Here is a 15,792-nt window from a genome sequence, read left to right as displayed (position 1 = left end):
AGTCCTCCATAATCTCAAGCAGAGATCGTTTTAACAAGAAATGTTAGCAACTGAGCATGGAACTTTTGGCATGTCAAACAGCAGGACCAGCCCAAGGTATTTTGCTGCTTGAAGCTGAGCAGCAAATAGCACCTGCTCCCCACAAATCAAAGTGCGTAGTGACTAAGACCAGTCAAGTTATTTTGGCGCCTGAGTCAGAAAATCTCACAAGTGCCCAGGGCCGGTCCACCCATGAGGCAAGGTGAGGCAACAGCCTTGAGGTGGTGCATTGGTGGCGGCACCAGTTTCCTGCAAGATCTCATGGAGCACCCAAGATCAGATGCAGCGCAGCAGTGCATCCCCATTTTGCCTCAAGCAGCAAAATGGGATGCACTCAAATGACAATAATAATGAAGTCCCAAATTAACTGCCTTGAAGTGGCCATTTCTGTCTGCCTAATAACAGGGCCGGCCCTCCTACCAGGAAGCTTTGGCTCCTCTCCCCTGCAGTGCCTCTTGCTCAAGTTAATGCTGAAATTGTTATTTTTTTCATTTTCAGCAAAGGCAGGTTTGAATTGTGACATCTTTCATTTTCAGACCTTTTGCCACAGGTCACTTAGATAAGAGGTTTGTTTTCCTCCTTCCTTAATAAAAGTTCCTCCTTTCAGTAGCCTCCCAGCATTTCCTATGATGATTTAACACAAAGAACACAGCTGAGACTCTCAAAGCGGTGAGCACATTTGTCTTTCAAATGTGATTTTTGTTCCCTCCCCGCAAATGAACTGCACCTTCCTTTTGTGAGCTGTGTGGTCTGATTAATGCAAGATCAAGGTCTCCCACTGGTTATACAGCTATGAAGGATTGCAACTCGCGGCTCCACTTCTCTGTTTTCCTTGGCCCATTGATCAAAGCGAGGGGCCACAGAAAGCATGAACCAAAGTAAGGCAGGGTGAAAGAATATGAAAGAAACGTGGACATCCTGCAATTGTGTGCAAATGCTGGAAATGTAAAAAGCATAATACAGAATGCAGAAAACAGCTTCCTAAGACTATAGATTTCCTATTTTTTCCCTTTTGTTCATGTTCCCTACCTTACTCAAATGCTTCTGCCAGACTGGAATGTGGCCTTCAACTATGATACCATCTGCCTGGGTGGAGGATGGAAAGGAGTGTGTGTGTGTGTGTGTGTGTGTGTGTGTGTGTGTGTGTGTGTGTGTATACAGCCTCTAACTTTTGCATGCCTAGAATGTATCCTATTGTATAAAGGAAAGATTCTCATCCTTTCCTTTGGCCATGCCCACCAATGACAGGTGGCACTTAGACAGTCCCCCATGAATAAATGTGGCTCTCAGGCTCTCATGCTTGACATCAATGCTTCTAGCCACAACACCTTTTTGCCCACAGAGTAAAGTATGCTGATTTACACACCATTATTCAAAACCTAATTTCTGTTCTGCTAAACAGAATTCTAGATCCCCTCCCAGTATTTAGCCTAGATCTGTATTATTCCCAAAAACCTCTGCATAGATTTCTTTTCTTTTCAGCAATACCACATTGTCCCCCAGCACTGACACATTAATTCCACAATCCTGTTTATTCCGGCAATCATCCACTTTCCTGCTAGGGTTGTAAAAAACCTGCCTGACTCTGTAATTTTGTAGATGTAAATGAATTAAAAAGAGTAGGGTGTGGGGGGGCAATCCTTGTGTGAGTCATGCCACTGCAATACCTGCTTCTTTCTTAACAGCCTGTCCCGTTGACTTAATTTATAGTATTATAGAGCTCAGTAAATTATTGATAATAATCACATAAAAGGAGAAGAAAACAGGAGCCACGTGATCTGCTTGGACTCCTTCTGGCAGGATTCCCCACTCGCTGTTTTTATTTTCTACGAATGCTAGGGAGGAAGAAAGATCCTGCGGCGATGCTCTATTCCAGAGACTTTATGAAGCACAAAATAAGAGGCAGGTTAAGGGACAGCAGGGACCCACCTAACACCCTGGTTTGGGACTGAAACCAAAAACCACATAGCTCACGGGCAAAAGTAATCCTTCGTGAGTGTCAGGCGAGGAGATGGACCAGCTACGAAAATTGTAGCAGCAAGCTGGCTGCAACTTCACCCTCACGGCTCGGTTGTGCCTCAGCCTCCATGAATTAGTAATCGTTTACGAGGCTGTGATGTTTCTAACGCTGACTCATTTCCCTCCCCTTCTCAGCCACCATGGCGTAAAATAGTAGTAGCTTCTGCTGGAGCAATTACTCAGAGAGCAGAACCAAATCATCGGAATAATTCTGAAAAGAATCAGTTGCTGGTCTGGACAGCTGCAGAGTGCTGCTGGAAGCAGAGGACTCTTAATATATCTGTAAATGGGGGGCCTGCAAAAATTCTGTTAATATATCTGCAAGTGCGGCCTCCAACAAAATGCTGCTGCCCAGGATCCCATTCTATTCCCCCGCCAGCCACATTTTCCATGCCCCCTTCCTATCAGTCACTCAGCATTCTGTGGCCACTGCGCATGCTCAGTTCTCACTGGGTTGCTTTGTGGCCCAGCCCATCAACACCACCCTTTAGGGTTTTCCCCTCAAAGAACATTGTATGCATCTGCAAACATTTCCCAAGCCTGCTGATACATTTCTCTTGTGAATGGATGGTGCTATTTTGGCAACATAAGGCTCAGGGAATACAGTGGTGCCCCGCAAGACAAATGCCTTGCAAGACGGAAAACTCGCTAGACGAAAGAGTTTTCCGTTTTGGAGGTGCTTCGCAAAACGAATTTCCTATGGGCTTGCTTCGCAAGACGACAATGTCTTGCGAGTTCCTGCTGGTTTTTCCCCCCTCCCCCCTTTTTCTAAGCCGCTAAGCCGCTTATCAGCTGATCCGATCAGCGGATAAGCCTCTAAAAGCCGCTAATAGTGCTAATCCGCTAATCCTTCAATGGGCTTGCTTCACAAGACGAATAAAACCGCTAGACGAAGAGAATCACAGAACGGATTCTTTTCGTCTTGTGAGGCACCACTGTAAATAAATTGGGGTGGCCATTCTCTTTGTGTTTCTGCATGTGAGCATCCAGAAACATTAGCTCAGCCTGATGGAAATTGTAGTCCAAAACACCCTGGAGGGCCCTATGCTGAGGAAGACCGTTCTAATAATTTGTTTCTACTCTCAGCAGCTCAAGGTGCATGCAGTGAGATGAGGTGGTAGACTTGTAAATTGGTAGAATGTACTCCAGCACTTCAGAATGCTGGTGGTGGTTCCCCATTTTTGAATGCTAGTTATGGTAGAGTCATAGAGTTGAAGGGACCACGAGGGTCATCTAGTCCAACCCTCTGCAATGCAGGAATCTTTGGCCCAATGCGGGGCTCAAACCCATGACCCTGATATTAAGAGTCTCATGCTCTACCAACTGAGGGGATCTGCACTTGCAAAATTGCATAGTAAAGTAGTGAGAAAGCGGAGGTTCCATATATTCTAGGTGTGTTCGTTTTTAAGCATGCTATCTGAAGGAGTTATAAAATACGTATTTGATCAAATATGGCATGACAACCAGATGTCTGAGGTTTATTGGTTTTTTTGAAAATAGCATCTGTGTCTTAAAAGAAATCCTAAGTAAACAGTGAAAGTGCAACATAAGAACTCACAGCCAGCGGTCTAAAGCATAGAATATGATTTAACCTAGAGAAATGGAGGGGGGGGGAGGATGCCTGTGAAAGTTCAGCCCCCCCTTCTTATTCATGTAATCAATAAAACAGTACCAATCAGTTGGAAATGAGTCTTTGTGTCTCTGTCACCTAACTAGCTGTATTTTGTTGGTCAATTGCCAAACCCTATTAAGCCAATTTGATAAGGATGTCCCTTGCAAATATTGCCAAAACTGGGCCATAACTAGTCCAGCTGCTAACAACACACAACCAATAAGAGAGATGTGGTTATCACCTCAGGATTTTGAAGGCATGGCAAGCACAGCTCCAGGATAGAAGGCAAGAGACCCACGAGTGGGGACCCTTACTCAGCATGAGGCAGAGAATGCAGAAGCTGAAGAGATGCTTCCCATTTGGTCCTTCTCTGGCTCTCAACCTTCTCCTGCCAACTCCGCTGCTTCCCAGAAGGCTTTTGCTGCTTCCAGGAGATGACAGGTACAGGTGTCTGGAGTTCCTTGCTCCATAAAAGTACCTGAAATGAGTTATGGTACTGTTGGTTGTAGACAAATGCTCCCTCTTGGTGGCTGCTCAAGAGAGGTCTGGAAGACCACAAGTGTGAGCAGACAGAATGGTTCTGCTCGCGTGTCAGCTTCTGAGAAGCTATGGGATGCACTGGTGAGCAATAAGAGAAAGGGCAGATCAGGCAGGAAGTGGAAAGGTAAGAGGTGGCCCATGACTTCTGCTGGAGAATATCACTCCCACTGCACCACACTGTTGTTGGGTGGCAGCAACAAAAGCATCAGAAGGTGTAGCTATGTCAGTCTTCTCAAGCTCTAGTGGCTTTGTATGGAAGTTCAAGTACTAGGCTGTATCATGGTAGCATTCAGTGATATTATGGCCAGTAGCACTGAGCCTCTTGCCGGTAGGGCCAGCTAAGAAGGTGCCTGAAAAGGGGTCTGGGTACAGCAATAAGAACCAAAGGCATTACATTACTCTCAGATCACCCCCTTCTTTCGAATTAGGGGGTGATTTATGGGCACAGCAGGCAAGGGCAGTGTTCCTCATTTCCTTGGGGCAACAAGGGAGGTTGCCTACTCCCATAACAGCCTCTTAATTAATTACCCCGTGTGGGTCAGAGAGATGGTATTGTCGGCCATCTTCCAATGCGCCCCCTAGTGGCCCCCTGGACCTTGAGGTCCTCCGTGGGGCATACTGGGAGAGGCGGTCCCGTAGGTACGAGGGTCCTAGGCCGTGAAGGGCTTTAAATTGTAGTCTCAAAACAACCGGAGACCCAAGTTTGGGAAACTCCCCAGCACTTCCCTCCTCCTCACTCAGCCCCTCCCCCGCTCTCCTGACCCACAGGGGGAGGGGCAGCCCTTCCCTCCTCCTCACTCAGCCCCTCCCCCACTCTCCTGACCCACAGGGGGAGGGGCAGCCCTTCCCTCCTCCTCACTCAGCCCCTCCCCCGCTCTCCTGACCCACAGGGGGAGGGGCAGCCCTTCCCTCCTCCTCACTCAGCCCCTCCCCCACTCTCCTGACCCACAGGGGGAGGGGCAGCCCTTCCCTCCTCCTCACTCAGCCCCTCCCACTCATGCAAGCTAAGTGGAAAATCAGGCTTTTGATATCTGTCCAATTGGGAGGTGTCTCCCCCCCTTTTTTTTAGAGAGGTCTTTTGAGGAGTGGGGCAGTGGTACCTTAGGCTTCCCGCAGAGTGTGGATTTCTCTTCTGATGTGGTAGTAAGAAAACATCTCTGGGAAACTAGAAATATTTCAGAATCGTACAATGAACTTTCTGATGGAGTCCAGAATCTTTTGGTATCTTAAAGACTAAAACAAATCATTATGGCCAGTAGCACTGAGCCTCTTGCCGGTAGGGCCAGCTAAGAAGGTGCCTGAAAAGGGGTCTGGGTACAGCAATAAGAACCAAAGGCATTACATTACTCTCAGATTGCTGTAAAAGCTTTTGTCAAGCTTCTGGTCACAAGCCATATTTTGGAAGAGCGGTGAAAAAACAAACATGTGTGCATCATACTCACTCCTCGCCCCCCTCCATGCAGTGAGCTCATGTCATAAGCATTGTGGGAGTCATTTCCAAAAAATAAATAAATTGGCAGCCATTTAGTGTTTACTGGAATAAAACCAATTTAGCAGAAATAATGTCCTTAGAAATGCTCTAGTGTAGCCTATGCCCACATTAAGTACGGGGAAAATGGAAATCACAGAAGTGGTATTTTCTGTTCTGGTTTTTTTGGGGGGGTTATCTTTTAATTAACAACGTATAAATTATAGGCTGAAAAGCACTTGTATTGGATACTGATACCACACTTGTTCTGCATTTGGAAATATGCCAGAGAACATTTTAAAGGGTGGGGCTCACATTTTGGCCAAAGCTCAAAGATGGCATTTTAGAATGCTTAAAACCATAACAATTACATGTAATTTTCTCTCCCAGTTTGAGCCTTGTCAGGACTGATACTGACGTGTATTTAAGACACTGGTTTTATGAATCACATCAGCGATTCATAAATAGATACAGACTTTAGATGAACTTTCCCCAACCAGGTGCTTGCTAGATGTTTTGGAGAACAACTCTCATCAGCCCCAGCCAGTTGTGGTCCAAAACATCTGGCTAGGGACAATTTGGGGGAAAGCTGCTTTAGACTGTGAACAATCTGAGGAGAGAAATCCAGCTTCTTCCTCTTTTGCATAACATCATAAATATTTACAGAGAGCCCCTGAGAGCTTGAGATGAAAGCCTAAATAAATTAAATCAAAACTTCAGAGAAACAAGGATGTTACGTGATTCCATTTTCAGATCAACTTTGTAGGCCATAAGCCTAGAGAAACGCTTCAGGCTCTTCTTAGACAATGCTTGTCTCCCACAAGAAGCCACAACTTTGACAGGTATGTGAGCTGATGCAGCAACTGGTGGATGGATACTTGGTCTAAGGTTTTCTTTTAATTGCTTCTTTCCTGCCTGGGCAATTTGCCTCTCCTGGCTTGCTAATACTAGATTTGTTGACACCACAGAGGCTCTTAGGAAACTCCATTATACCAAGTCAAACTATCTGCCCAACTGGTCTTGAATTGTAGACTCTAATCTGCAGCAGGAACTCAAGCAAAGGTTTTTCATACCACCTGCCACTTCTAACTGGAGACTAAGCTTGGGAACGTCTGCATGAAAAGCGCACACATGTGTTTTGCTACTCAATGATGGAGCTACTTACAAATCTGGGCTCCAGTTCCGGTTCCAACTAGGGATATGGAGAAGAGGAGATTGAGAGGAGATATGATAGCCATCTTCAACTATCTAAAGGGCTGTCACATGGAAGGTGGAGAAAGCTTGTTTTCTTCTGCTCAGGGGGGTAGGGGACCCAAACCAATGGCTTAGCATTACAAGAAAGGAGATTCTGACTAAATATCAGGAAGAACTTTCTGACAGTAAGAGCTGTTTGACAGTGGAACTGTCAGGAGGTGGCGGACTCTCCTTCCTTGAGATTCCTGCATTGCAGAGGGTTGGACTAGATTACCCTTGGGATCCCTTTCAATTCTACAGTTCTAAGATTCTGTGACTCTAAGTAGAAGGGTGTTGTGCAATTTATGCTCCACTTGTTGCAGCTGTAGCAATCCTCTTTTGCCAGAAGTTCCTAGTTGTGTGAATAAAATATGTATGTTATATTAAAAATGTATGCCAGTAGAATCTATGGCATTGGTCCTTCCACGTGACTTTGGGCTTCTGGCATTACACGAACAGCGTGAAGGGAAATAAGCACAGCGGCAGCTCCCACTGCTAGCAGTTTTGGGGTCACAAGGGACCCTGAGACCCAGGAGGAATACAAACCTCTCTGCTAGATCATCATTTGGATAAGGCAGCTCATATTCTTCATTCTGGCCGAGACCCAGTGTGCCTCCCTGAGAGTGCTGCAGCTTTGTCCAGATTTTTAAAAGGGTTCTGAGATCATACGAATTCATACAGGCTAATTCATGCAAAAAACGTGCTTTTTAAAAAAAAAGTTAAAAGAATGCTGGTTAACAGCTGCATTGGTTTTTTGTCCAAATTCACATTGCTTTTAAGATGAATTTGCTGCCTTACCCGTTGATCATGAAAAAAGTGATATATATCCAAAATGTCACTGACACATTGCATGCCATTTAAAATTAATGAGATTGTTGCTCTTTCTTTTCTTCTTTGAGAAAATTCAAAAACAGACCATATTATGAATGGAATATGTAGTGCCACTGACAACAACCTGGGAGCTTACTGGTAAATGGCTATAGATAATTATTGATAAATGGCTTTATACCTGGCATCATTTTGATAGCTAACCTTTCCTTGGCCAATACTGTGTTTTAACTACATATAATGGTGGGAGAAGGTTTCCTAGTAATTAAGTTCCTTTAGAGTTCTGGAGTAGGTCCAGAGGGTAGGGCTTGCTCCTACCATGCAAACAACTACCAGACTTTTAGAAGACATCTGAAGGCAGCCCTGTTTAGGGAATCCTTTAATGTTTGATGCATTACTGTATTTTAATATTTTGTTGGAAGCCGCCCAGAGTGGCTGGGGAAGCCCAGCCAGATGGGTGGGGTATAAATAATATATTATCATTATCATTATCATTATCATTATCATTATCATTATCATTATCATTATCATTATCATCATCATCCTCATCCTCATCCTCATCCTCAATTTGCCTTAATAAAATAAAATAATAAAATAAAAATAAAAATTTGCCTTGTTTGAATTTGCATTTGCTAAGGTTGTAAGATCATAAGCAGAATCTTTGCTGCAAGAAACAAAAGATATGTGCAGTCCAGAATTTTGTATCTCACAGTGGTCAACCAGATGCCTTCGGAAACCTGCAAAAACAGAATAAGAAACCAACAGCTCTCCCACATCCTTGCTGCCTAACAGCAGTCATGCTGCCTCTGGGTGTTAATAGTAACTGATCTTCTGGTGAGATTGCTTCAGAGAAAGGACCTATTTTACTGCCCAAATACAACTACCGTATTTTTTGCTCTATAAGACTCACTTTTTCCCTCCTAAAAAGTAAGGGGAAACGTGTGTGCGTCTTATGGAGCGAATGCAGGCTGCGCAGCTATCCCAGAAGCCAGAACAGCAAGAGGGATTGCTGCTTTCACTGCGCAGCGATCCCTCTTGCTGTTCTGGCTTCTGAGATTCAGAATATTTTTTTCTTGGTTTCCTCCTCCAAAAACTAGGTTCGTCTTGTGGTCTGGTGCGTCTTATAGAGCGAAAAATACGGTATGTTAAATTCCCAGATTTCTCCTCTTGGGGGCTAGTGATCTGCTGCCTCATTTTGTTGCACATCACATGTGTCATGCCTAACACCCATTGATAGGCCTATTATCTAATCCCCTGCTAGTCTAAGTCAGCACGAAAGGCACAGCCTCCCATTTGGCAGAAGTAGTCCACCAGGGACTCTAACCAGCATCTGCGGAAGACATATATTATTTGCTCATCAGATGGCTCCAACCAATGAAGCTGTCTGAGCGTCACTTGCCACTGTATGCTTGTGTTTACATTTCAGCTAAGATTGAGTGGCAGACCTTTTGCCCAAGCCACTTAAAACTATAGCTATTCAAGTACACATAGGCTTATCACAGGAGGTGGAATGGCCAAACAGAACACGAGGCTAGCCTGTGGTACAGAGGAATGCTCAGCATGAGCCGCCTGGTGCAGGAATCCAAAAACCTTGAATGGCAGAAATTGGAAATAAACAGTAGCAGATCACACACAGTTACTATCCTAATACTTAACTATTCTTCTAAAACATTCAATATCAATACGGTATATATGCTTGCTCTATAGTACAGCTATGAGAATGGGAACTTCAGCACCGAGGACAGCACCTCTGCATTTTGATATCCTGCCCTACCATTCACCCATTCATCTGGGCACACACATGCATCTTTTACATCACTGCTACTAGCTTTGATTTAACATAAGCCCAAAGCCTATGCTCAACTCCTGACATATGACATATTTGATGGTAACAACATTTTATTGTCTCTGATAAATTAAATTCTGTTCCCACCAGAGGAACACTATGAAGCTGCCTTTTACCAAATCATTGACTCGTCTTGATCAGTACTAGGCATGGGTAACCTGTGGCCCAGGCCCAGCCAGAATAGCCAATGGTCAGGAATGATGGAAGCTATAGTTCAACAACATCTGGAGAGGCCACAAGCTTTCCATTTATGGACCATGCTCTTTGGCAGCTGCAGTTCTTCGGGTCTGCAGAAAAGGGTCTTTCCTTACCCTGTCTAGAGGTGCTGGTGGTTGAACATGGGACCTTCTGCATGCAAAGCATATGCCCTGTCACTAAACCCTTCTCCTAAATGCTGAGCAGATTTCTGACCACTTTGTGCCTCCAGTCATTCCATGTCCATAGCTAAGCACTATGCCATAGTTAGGTATGTATTGTGGCTATTGTGCTATTGTATTTTGGCTGTTTTCTGTGAACCACTTAGAGAACACACAGTATATAATATATATATATATATATACATACTGGAATACACAGTATATAAATAAACTGACTAAGGTTATGGGCAGTGGAGGTTAGGAGCATAGGAGAGCCTGAGTGCTTCAATAACTGAAGATGCAAAAAAGAGAGACAATTTAAAATGGGTTAGGACTTAAATCAAGATGCACATTTCTGAAAAATGCCTGAAGTGGAAACGCAATGGAGAGACACAAAGGCACAAGTGCAGGAGAACATATGCGCTGATGCAAGTGACCATGGAAGAATGGAGTGCCATAAAACCCCAGATAAATGGCACTGCGTTTATGGTGTTTTAAACAAGCACAAATAAAGAAATGTGATTTGATCGGAAGGGGAGCCAAGCACCATACACTGGAGGCAACATCACTAAACAAATCACTAATTCCAAAAGCAAAGCAACAACACACAGCAATTAGAGGCACTGCAAATACAGTAATAGGGGACGGAAATGTAAATTGAAAACTGCCTTGTCTACTGGATGACAGAAATGGGGCTGATAATCTGGAAAGTGACATCTAGCTTATATGCAACATAAGAATGAGAGCCTTCGCTGTGTCAGACCAAAGCTCCGCCAGCCTGCAGTTTGATTCCAGCTGTGCCTAACCAGATGCCTCCAGGAAGGTTGCAAGCAGGGCGTGAAGACATCAGCCCTCCTTTGCTGGTTCAGAGCTTCTGTTGATAAGACTCTAAACATGGAGTCTTAATTAGGCTATCATGTCGCTATAAATTCTCATATTCTCCATGAGCTTGTTTCACCATTTTATAAAGCCATCTGAGCCAGATAGCCAAAATGGTGCCTTCCAAATGGTATTGGACTCCAACTCTCATCAACTTCAGCCAGTCAGAGATGATGGGAATTGTAGTCCACCAACATGTGGAGGGAACCACATTGGCTATCCCTGATCTAAGTTTTTTACTATTACAAGTTCTTTGGTAATGTATTCAGAAAGCTAATTATGTGTGAAGCCATGCATACACGTGGTTGTTATCTGAAGTGCTTCATGTGCATCCTCTGAGGGGTGTGTGGAGGGTAGTAACAGAAGAACAGGCATTTTCAGTGGTGGCTCCCGGATTGTGGAATGCTCTCCCCAGAGAGATGTGCCTAGTGCCATCCTTATCAACTCTTAGGCACCAGCCAAAGACATTCCTGACTTGCCTGACATTCCACATATTAGGCTCTTAATTGGGGTCACATGGTATGAAGATACCCTAGCCTACATAGGAGTTCATCTTTTAGCAGGCTGGGGTAGGATTTGCACTTTTTTATATTATTGCAGAATGAGCACTTTTAGTTAATGACGCTCTTTTATCTTTTTGACGTATTCTACATTTTGTGTTACGAATGCTTTTGTTATTGTAAGTCCCTTTGAGACCTTAATGTAGTAAGCAATGCATAAATGCAACGAATTAATAACAAAGACTTTCTGTGTGAAAACTGTATTGTATAAAAAGGCCCCCATTTACCTTTTTTAGTTTACCCCAGAGGTAGATCTGGCCCTCACTTCTAAGTGAAGCAGTCGCAAGCACATTTGCTTGGTGGCCTATAAGAGTGCTGGTGAGACAGTAAGTAAAAGTCATTTTGAACAATAGGTTGTAGTAAATTGGACATACAACTGAGGGTACCCTCAAGCAGAGCTGGAGCCAATCCCAGTTCCCTTACTATTGTATCTACATAGCACACAGACTTGCAAACATACACCTCCACAGTAATATATTTCATTTCTGCACATATTGGCAATATCATTTACAGGTATAACTTCAGCATGTGCAATGAGTGAAGCAGCCCTAAGGCTGTCAACAGCTGGCATGTGAAAGATGCTTCTGAACCACCACTAGCTTCATGCCAGTGAAGATGAGTTCAGCAGATGAGGGTTTTTCATCCATGACAGTTGTGTCATGGAAAGTTCTGCACCTGTTCATCCTCTCCATGCTCTGAAAGGTATAGGAACCAATTGGATGTTAGGGATTGGAATAAGGCAGATCAACTGGGATAGCCAAGTGAGACATGATAGTTGGGGCCGATATAATTACTCTATGCAGCTGTAAAGAGTCAGGTTAGGATGTAGAGGTTAGGATCTAAACCCCACTTAGTCATGAAGCTCCCTGGGTGACCTTGGACCAGTCATTGCCTCTCAGACTACCTTGCATGCTACCTTGAGAAAATAAAGGTGGAATATAAATGAAATACAAAAAATAAATATAAATGAAATACTTAAAATGTAAACCCTGTGTGGTCACACTTCAATCATAGCATTGTAGAGTTGGAAGGGACCCCCAAGGGCTATCTAGTCCAACAATGCAGGAATCTCGATTAAAGCATCCATGACAGATGGCTATCCAACCTCTGCTTTAAGACCTCCAAGGAAGGAGAGTCCACAACCTTCAAAACATTTATTCTGGAGTTCTGTTAATGGGACTACTCTGGAGCAAACTACAGGAGGTTTTACAAATCTACCAGTACCACCATAAAAAGCTTTCTTGGATAGGGAAGAGTCTTTTGTTCCCTTTTTTTTTTTTGCTTTGAGTATCTGTAGCTGATTTTGGCAAGAAGACCCTCAACTCCTTTAACAACAACAGCTTGTATAATAGCAATGGCAGATACAGTCCTTTCCAACATCAGACCTGTCCAATAATCTAGAAGATAGTTCTAATGGATTGAGCCAGATACCTGCAATCTTCTGTCTTTTGCTTATTTCTCTCTCCCCACCCCCAACTCTTTCCCCCTCAATATATTGATGATTTTGCCACCATCTATATTCTCTGCTTCCATCTGCCCTAGCGTTCCTTACTTTTGCTCTTTTTCAGTTTGTTTCATAATCTGATGCATAGAAGGGGTTTTCTGGGGTGGAGTGGGGGGATGGCAGAGACACATGAAGGATGAATTATTTCTGTGTGATCCGTCTGTGTTTATCCCTTCACTCCACTATCCCTCACTCTCAGTTTCTATTAATCCTCAGCTCATCAGTCTTAAATCCCTCGTGCCCTCTGATTCATTTACGATGCAGGCGACTAACTATTTAAAACAACAAGAATAACCCACCCTCTGAGGTGACTCCTCTGAGATCCCTCGAGTTAAGATGTTAGGTAGCCCTCAAAATTATGCCCCTACTTTTTGGATATGGGCCGTGAAAGAAAGTGGGTTTGCAACTTGAAATCAAAGGAGCGTGTCCCTGCCTGCTGTGCATGTGTTTGCATGGGGGGCGGTGGGAAGACGGAAAGACACTTGGGGGAAGAACAGTGGCAAATCTCTCCAGCGTTTTCCTCTCTACTGCCCAGAGGGAGGAAACACCACTGCAACCCTCCCCGGCACCTTTCCTGCTGGCAGCGTATTATCATCTACTCTCACAAACGCCAGAGACGGTGTATATGAAGCCATCATAGCCCCTTTCTCCCTTCAGTTATGAAACAGGAATAACAACAACACACTAAACGGAGCTGGCGAGACTGAACAGTAACTTGGGGAAACCCCAGCTGGAATCAAATTTTCACCTCTGCTGTTAGGATTAGGCAAGGCGCTCTGCTTCAAAACACATCCTTCTTCCTGCAGCACGGGATATATAATAAAACTACACCTTACAAAGTGGTTGCAAAGCGTGCTGAGATAATATAACTAAAGCGATTTGTATATTCGGGGCGGGCGCGACACAAATGCTGCTGCTGCTTCCAATAGTGATGCTGAGGACAGACGAAGCACCCTCGACTGTCCATTGAATGAGCTTCTGCCCATGAGTGGAGTTTTATAGAGCAGGGGACAGAAGGAAGAGATTGCCAGGAGTCCTCTGCAAGTGAGGAAGGAGTCGGACTAAACCCCCTTCTCAACCATGGGGGGAGTGTGTGGGGCGCTCCTCTTACCCCTTCGCCCCAGTGGAACTCCTCCCATTCCGCAAGCACCAAGAAAGTACTTATAAAAGACCCTCCCTGGAACTCACATGGGAGACATCCCAAGCAGGGGAAGGGAGCTGAAGGTGGCTCCTGCGTCCTCTTTCATAATTTCCCTCTTCTTCATCATCCAAGGAGTAAGAGGATGTAGCAGAAAACCCTGGGCTGCCCAAACAGACAGCGACTCAACTCTCGGGGGTCCGCTTCCCGTAGAGAACTCTGCACCACGCCTCAATTCAACGGTGGTGTCCCTTGTGGCGTCCCAAATTTGGAATGAGGGAGAGGGCAAAAATAAAACTAATACTAATAGGGTGGTTGCATCACCTTTCATCTCTCTCTCTCTCTCTCTCTCTCTCTCTTTCTCCCTCTGTCTGCCCCCCCTTCCCCGCCCCCCAATAATCGCCTTAACAAGCTCTCTGCGGGAGAGGAGAGCCGGAGGGAGGGCGTAAAATGGAAGCGGAGAGAAAAGACCCATCGCTTACCCCGCGCGGATGCTGCCGGATGAGCTCAGGGCTGGAGAGGCGGCGGTGGCGGCGGCGAGGGTGGTCCAGGAGCTGCGCGGGGTCCCGGCGGAGGATGCCGGAGGAGGCTGGTGCTGAGGGAGGGGGCTGGCTGCACCTGCCACTCCAGGATCTCCGCGGCTTCCCTCCCTGGAGAGACCCAAGCGGGGGTGGAGGGGGCGCGGGGAGGATGGTGAGAGGCCGGCTGTCGCTCAGATGCACAGAATCCACCCCCTCCCCTCTCTCCCCGGCTGCCAATCAAGCCCGGGGTGGGAGGATCCAGCTGGGATGGAGGAGGAAGAGGAGGAGGGAGCGGGGCGAACTCCCGAGTTGTTCCAAGGAGAGGAGAGGCTGCTGCAGGCTTTTGAGGCGGGCGCCTCTGATGCCCTGCGCAGGGGCGCTGGCAGGAGACCTCCGGGACGCGGCGCTGCTTTCAGAACCAAGGACAGCTCCCGCAGGCTGCTGGCTTTGCAGGCAGGAGGCGAGCGGATCGCTGCAGCCCTCAATTATTCAGCGCTTCTCTCTCTTTCTCTCTCCTCCTCCCTCCCGTGCCCACGTGATCCGCTCAGCAGCACCAGCAGCAGGAGCCGCGAAGACAACCATCCTTCCCCACCACGTGTTAGTCAGGCTCAGACAGCGTTAACGTGGCCCCCACGGAGATAACCCTACCACACCCTGGAGCCAGCGGGCCCTCTCTTACCCCTGGCCAACCTCTCGCTTTCATAGGGTAATCTTGTCTATGTGTGACAAAAAAGGAAGCCAGGCAGTTTCTATCTCTGTGCATATGATAATACTTTGACAAGGAGCCACCGATCCATTCCTATGAAGTGTTTTCTCTACACCTGCTGCTTGCCCCCTCCTCGCCCCACATTCCTCCTGCCCAATGATGACGATAGCATCAGAAGAGTTGGAGAGGGGCCTTGAAGAACATCTAGTCCAACGCCCACCTTCATGCTTTCCAAAGCCAGCGTTGAGAGCATCATCAACCAAGTGGTGCAGTTAGGGAAGCTTAGACTCTGGACTCAGTCCTTTGGAGAATAAGGTGGGCACTTGTCTTTAAATGGAAATGTGTTACTTCACTTTCTTCAATTGGTCATAAGTGCCGACACTGCTCCATTCTTCTGATGGTGCTTTGACTGCATTCCATGTTATGTGTCACTGCCCTGGGACCAAATGGTGAAGGGTAGGTTATAAATAAGTAAATAAATAATATGAATGATCAGCCCCAAAGTCCTACCTGGATGTTACCACCGTTCTCAATAAATGGCTG

General features: G+C 45.7%; 1 protein-coding gene across 1 annotated transcript in view; it reads right to left on the bottom strand.

Annotated features, from left to right (window-relative positions):
* The window catches only part of SLC7A14 (solute carrier family 7 member 14), a 57,748-nt gene extending 42,600 nt beyond the window's left edge, over positions 1-15,148 (bottom strand). Inside the window, exon 1 of the mRNA XM_081190180.1 lies at positions 14,505-15,148. The gene's annotated coding sequence lies outside the window, so the exon portion shown is untranslated. The remainder of the gene's footprint in view (positions 1-14,504) is intronic.
* Positions 15,149-15,792: the final 644 nt, after the last annotated feature.

Source organism: Podarcis bocagei, assembly GCF_964188305.1.
Source record: "Podarcis bocagei genome assembly, chromosome: 4".
Classification (NCBI taxonomy): domain Eukaryota; kingdom Metazoa; phylum Chordata; class Lepidosauria; order Squamata; family Lacertidae; genus Podarcis; species Podarcis bocagei.
Note: the sequence above shows the minus strand (reverse complement) of the source record. Positions and strands in the feature narration are given on the sequence as shown.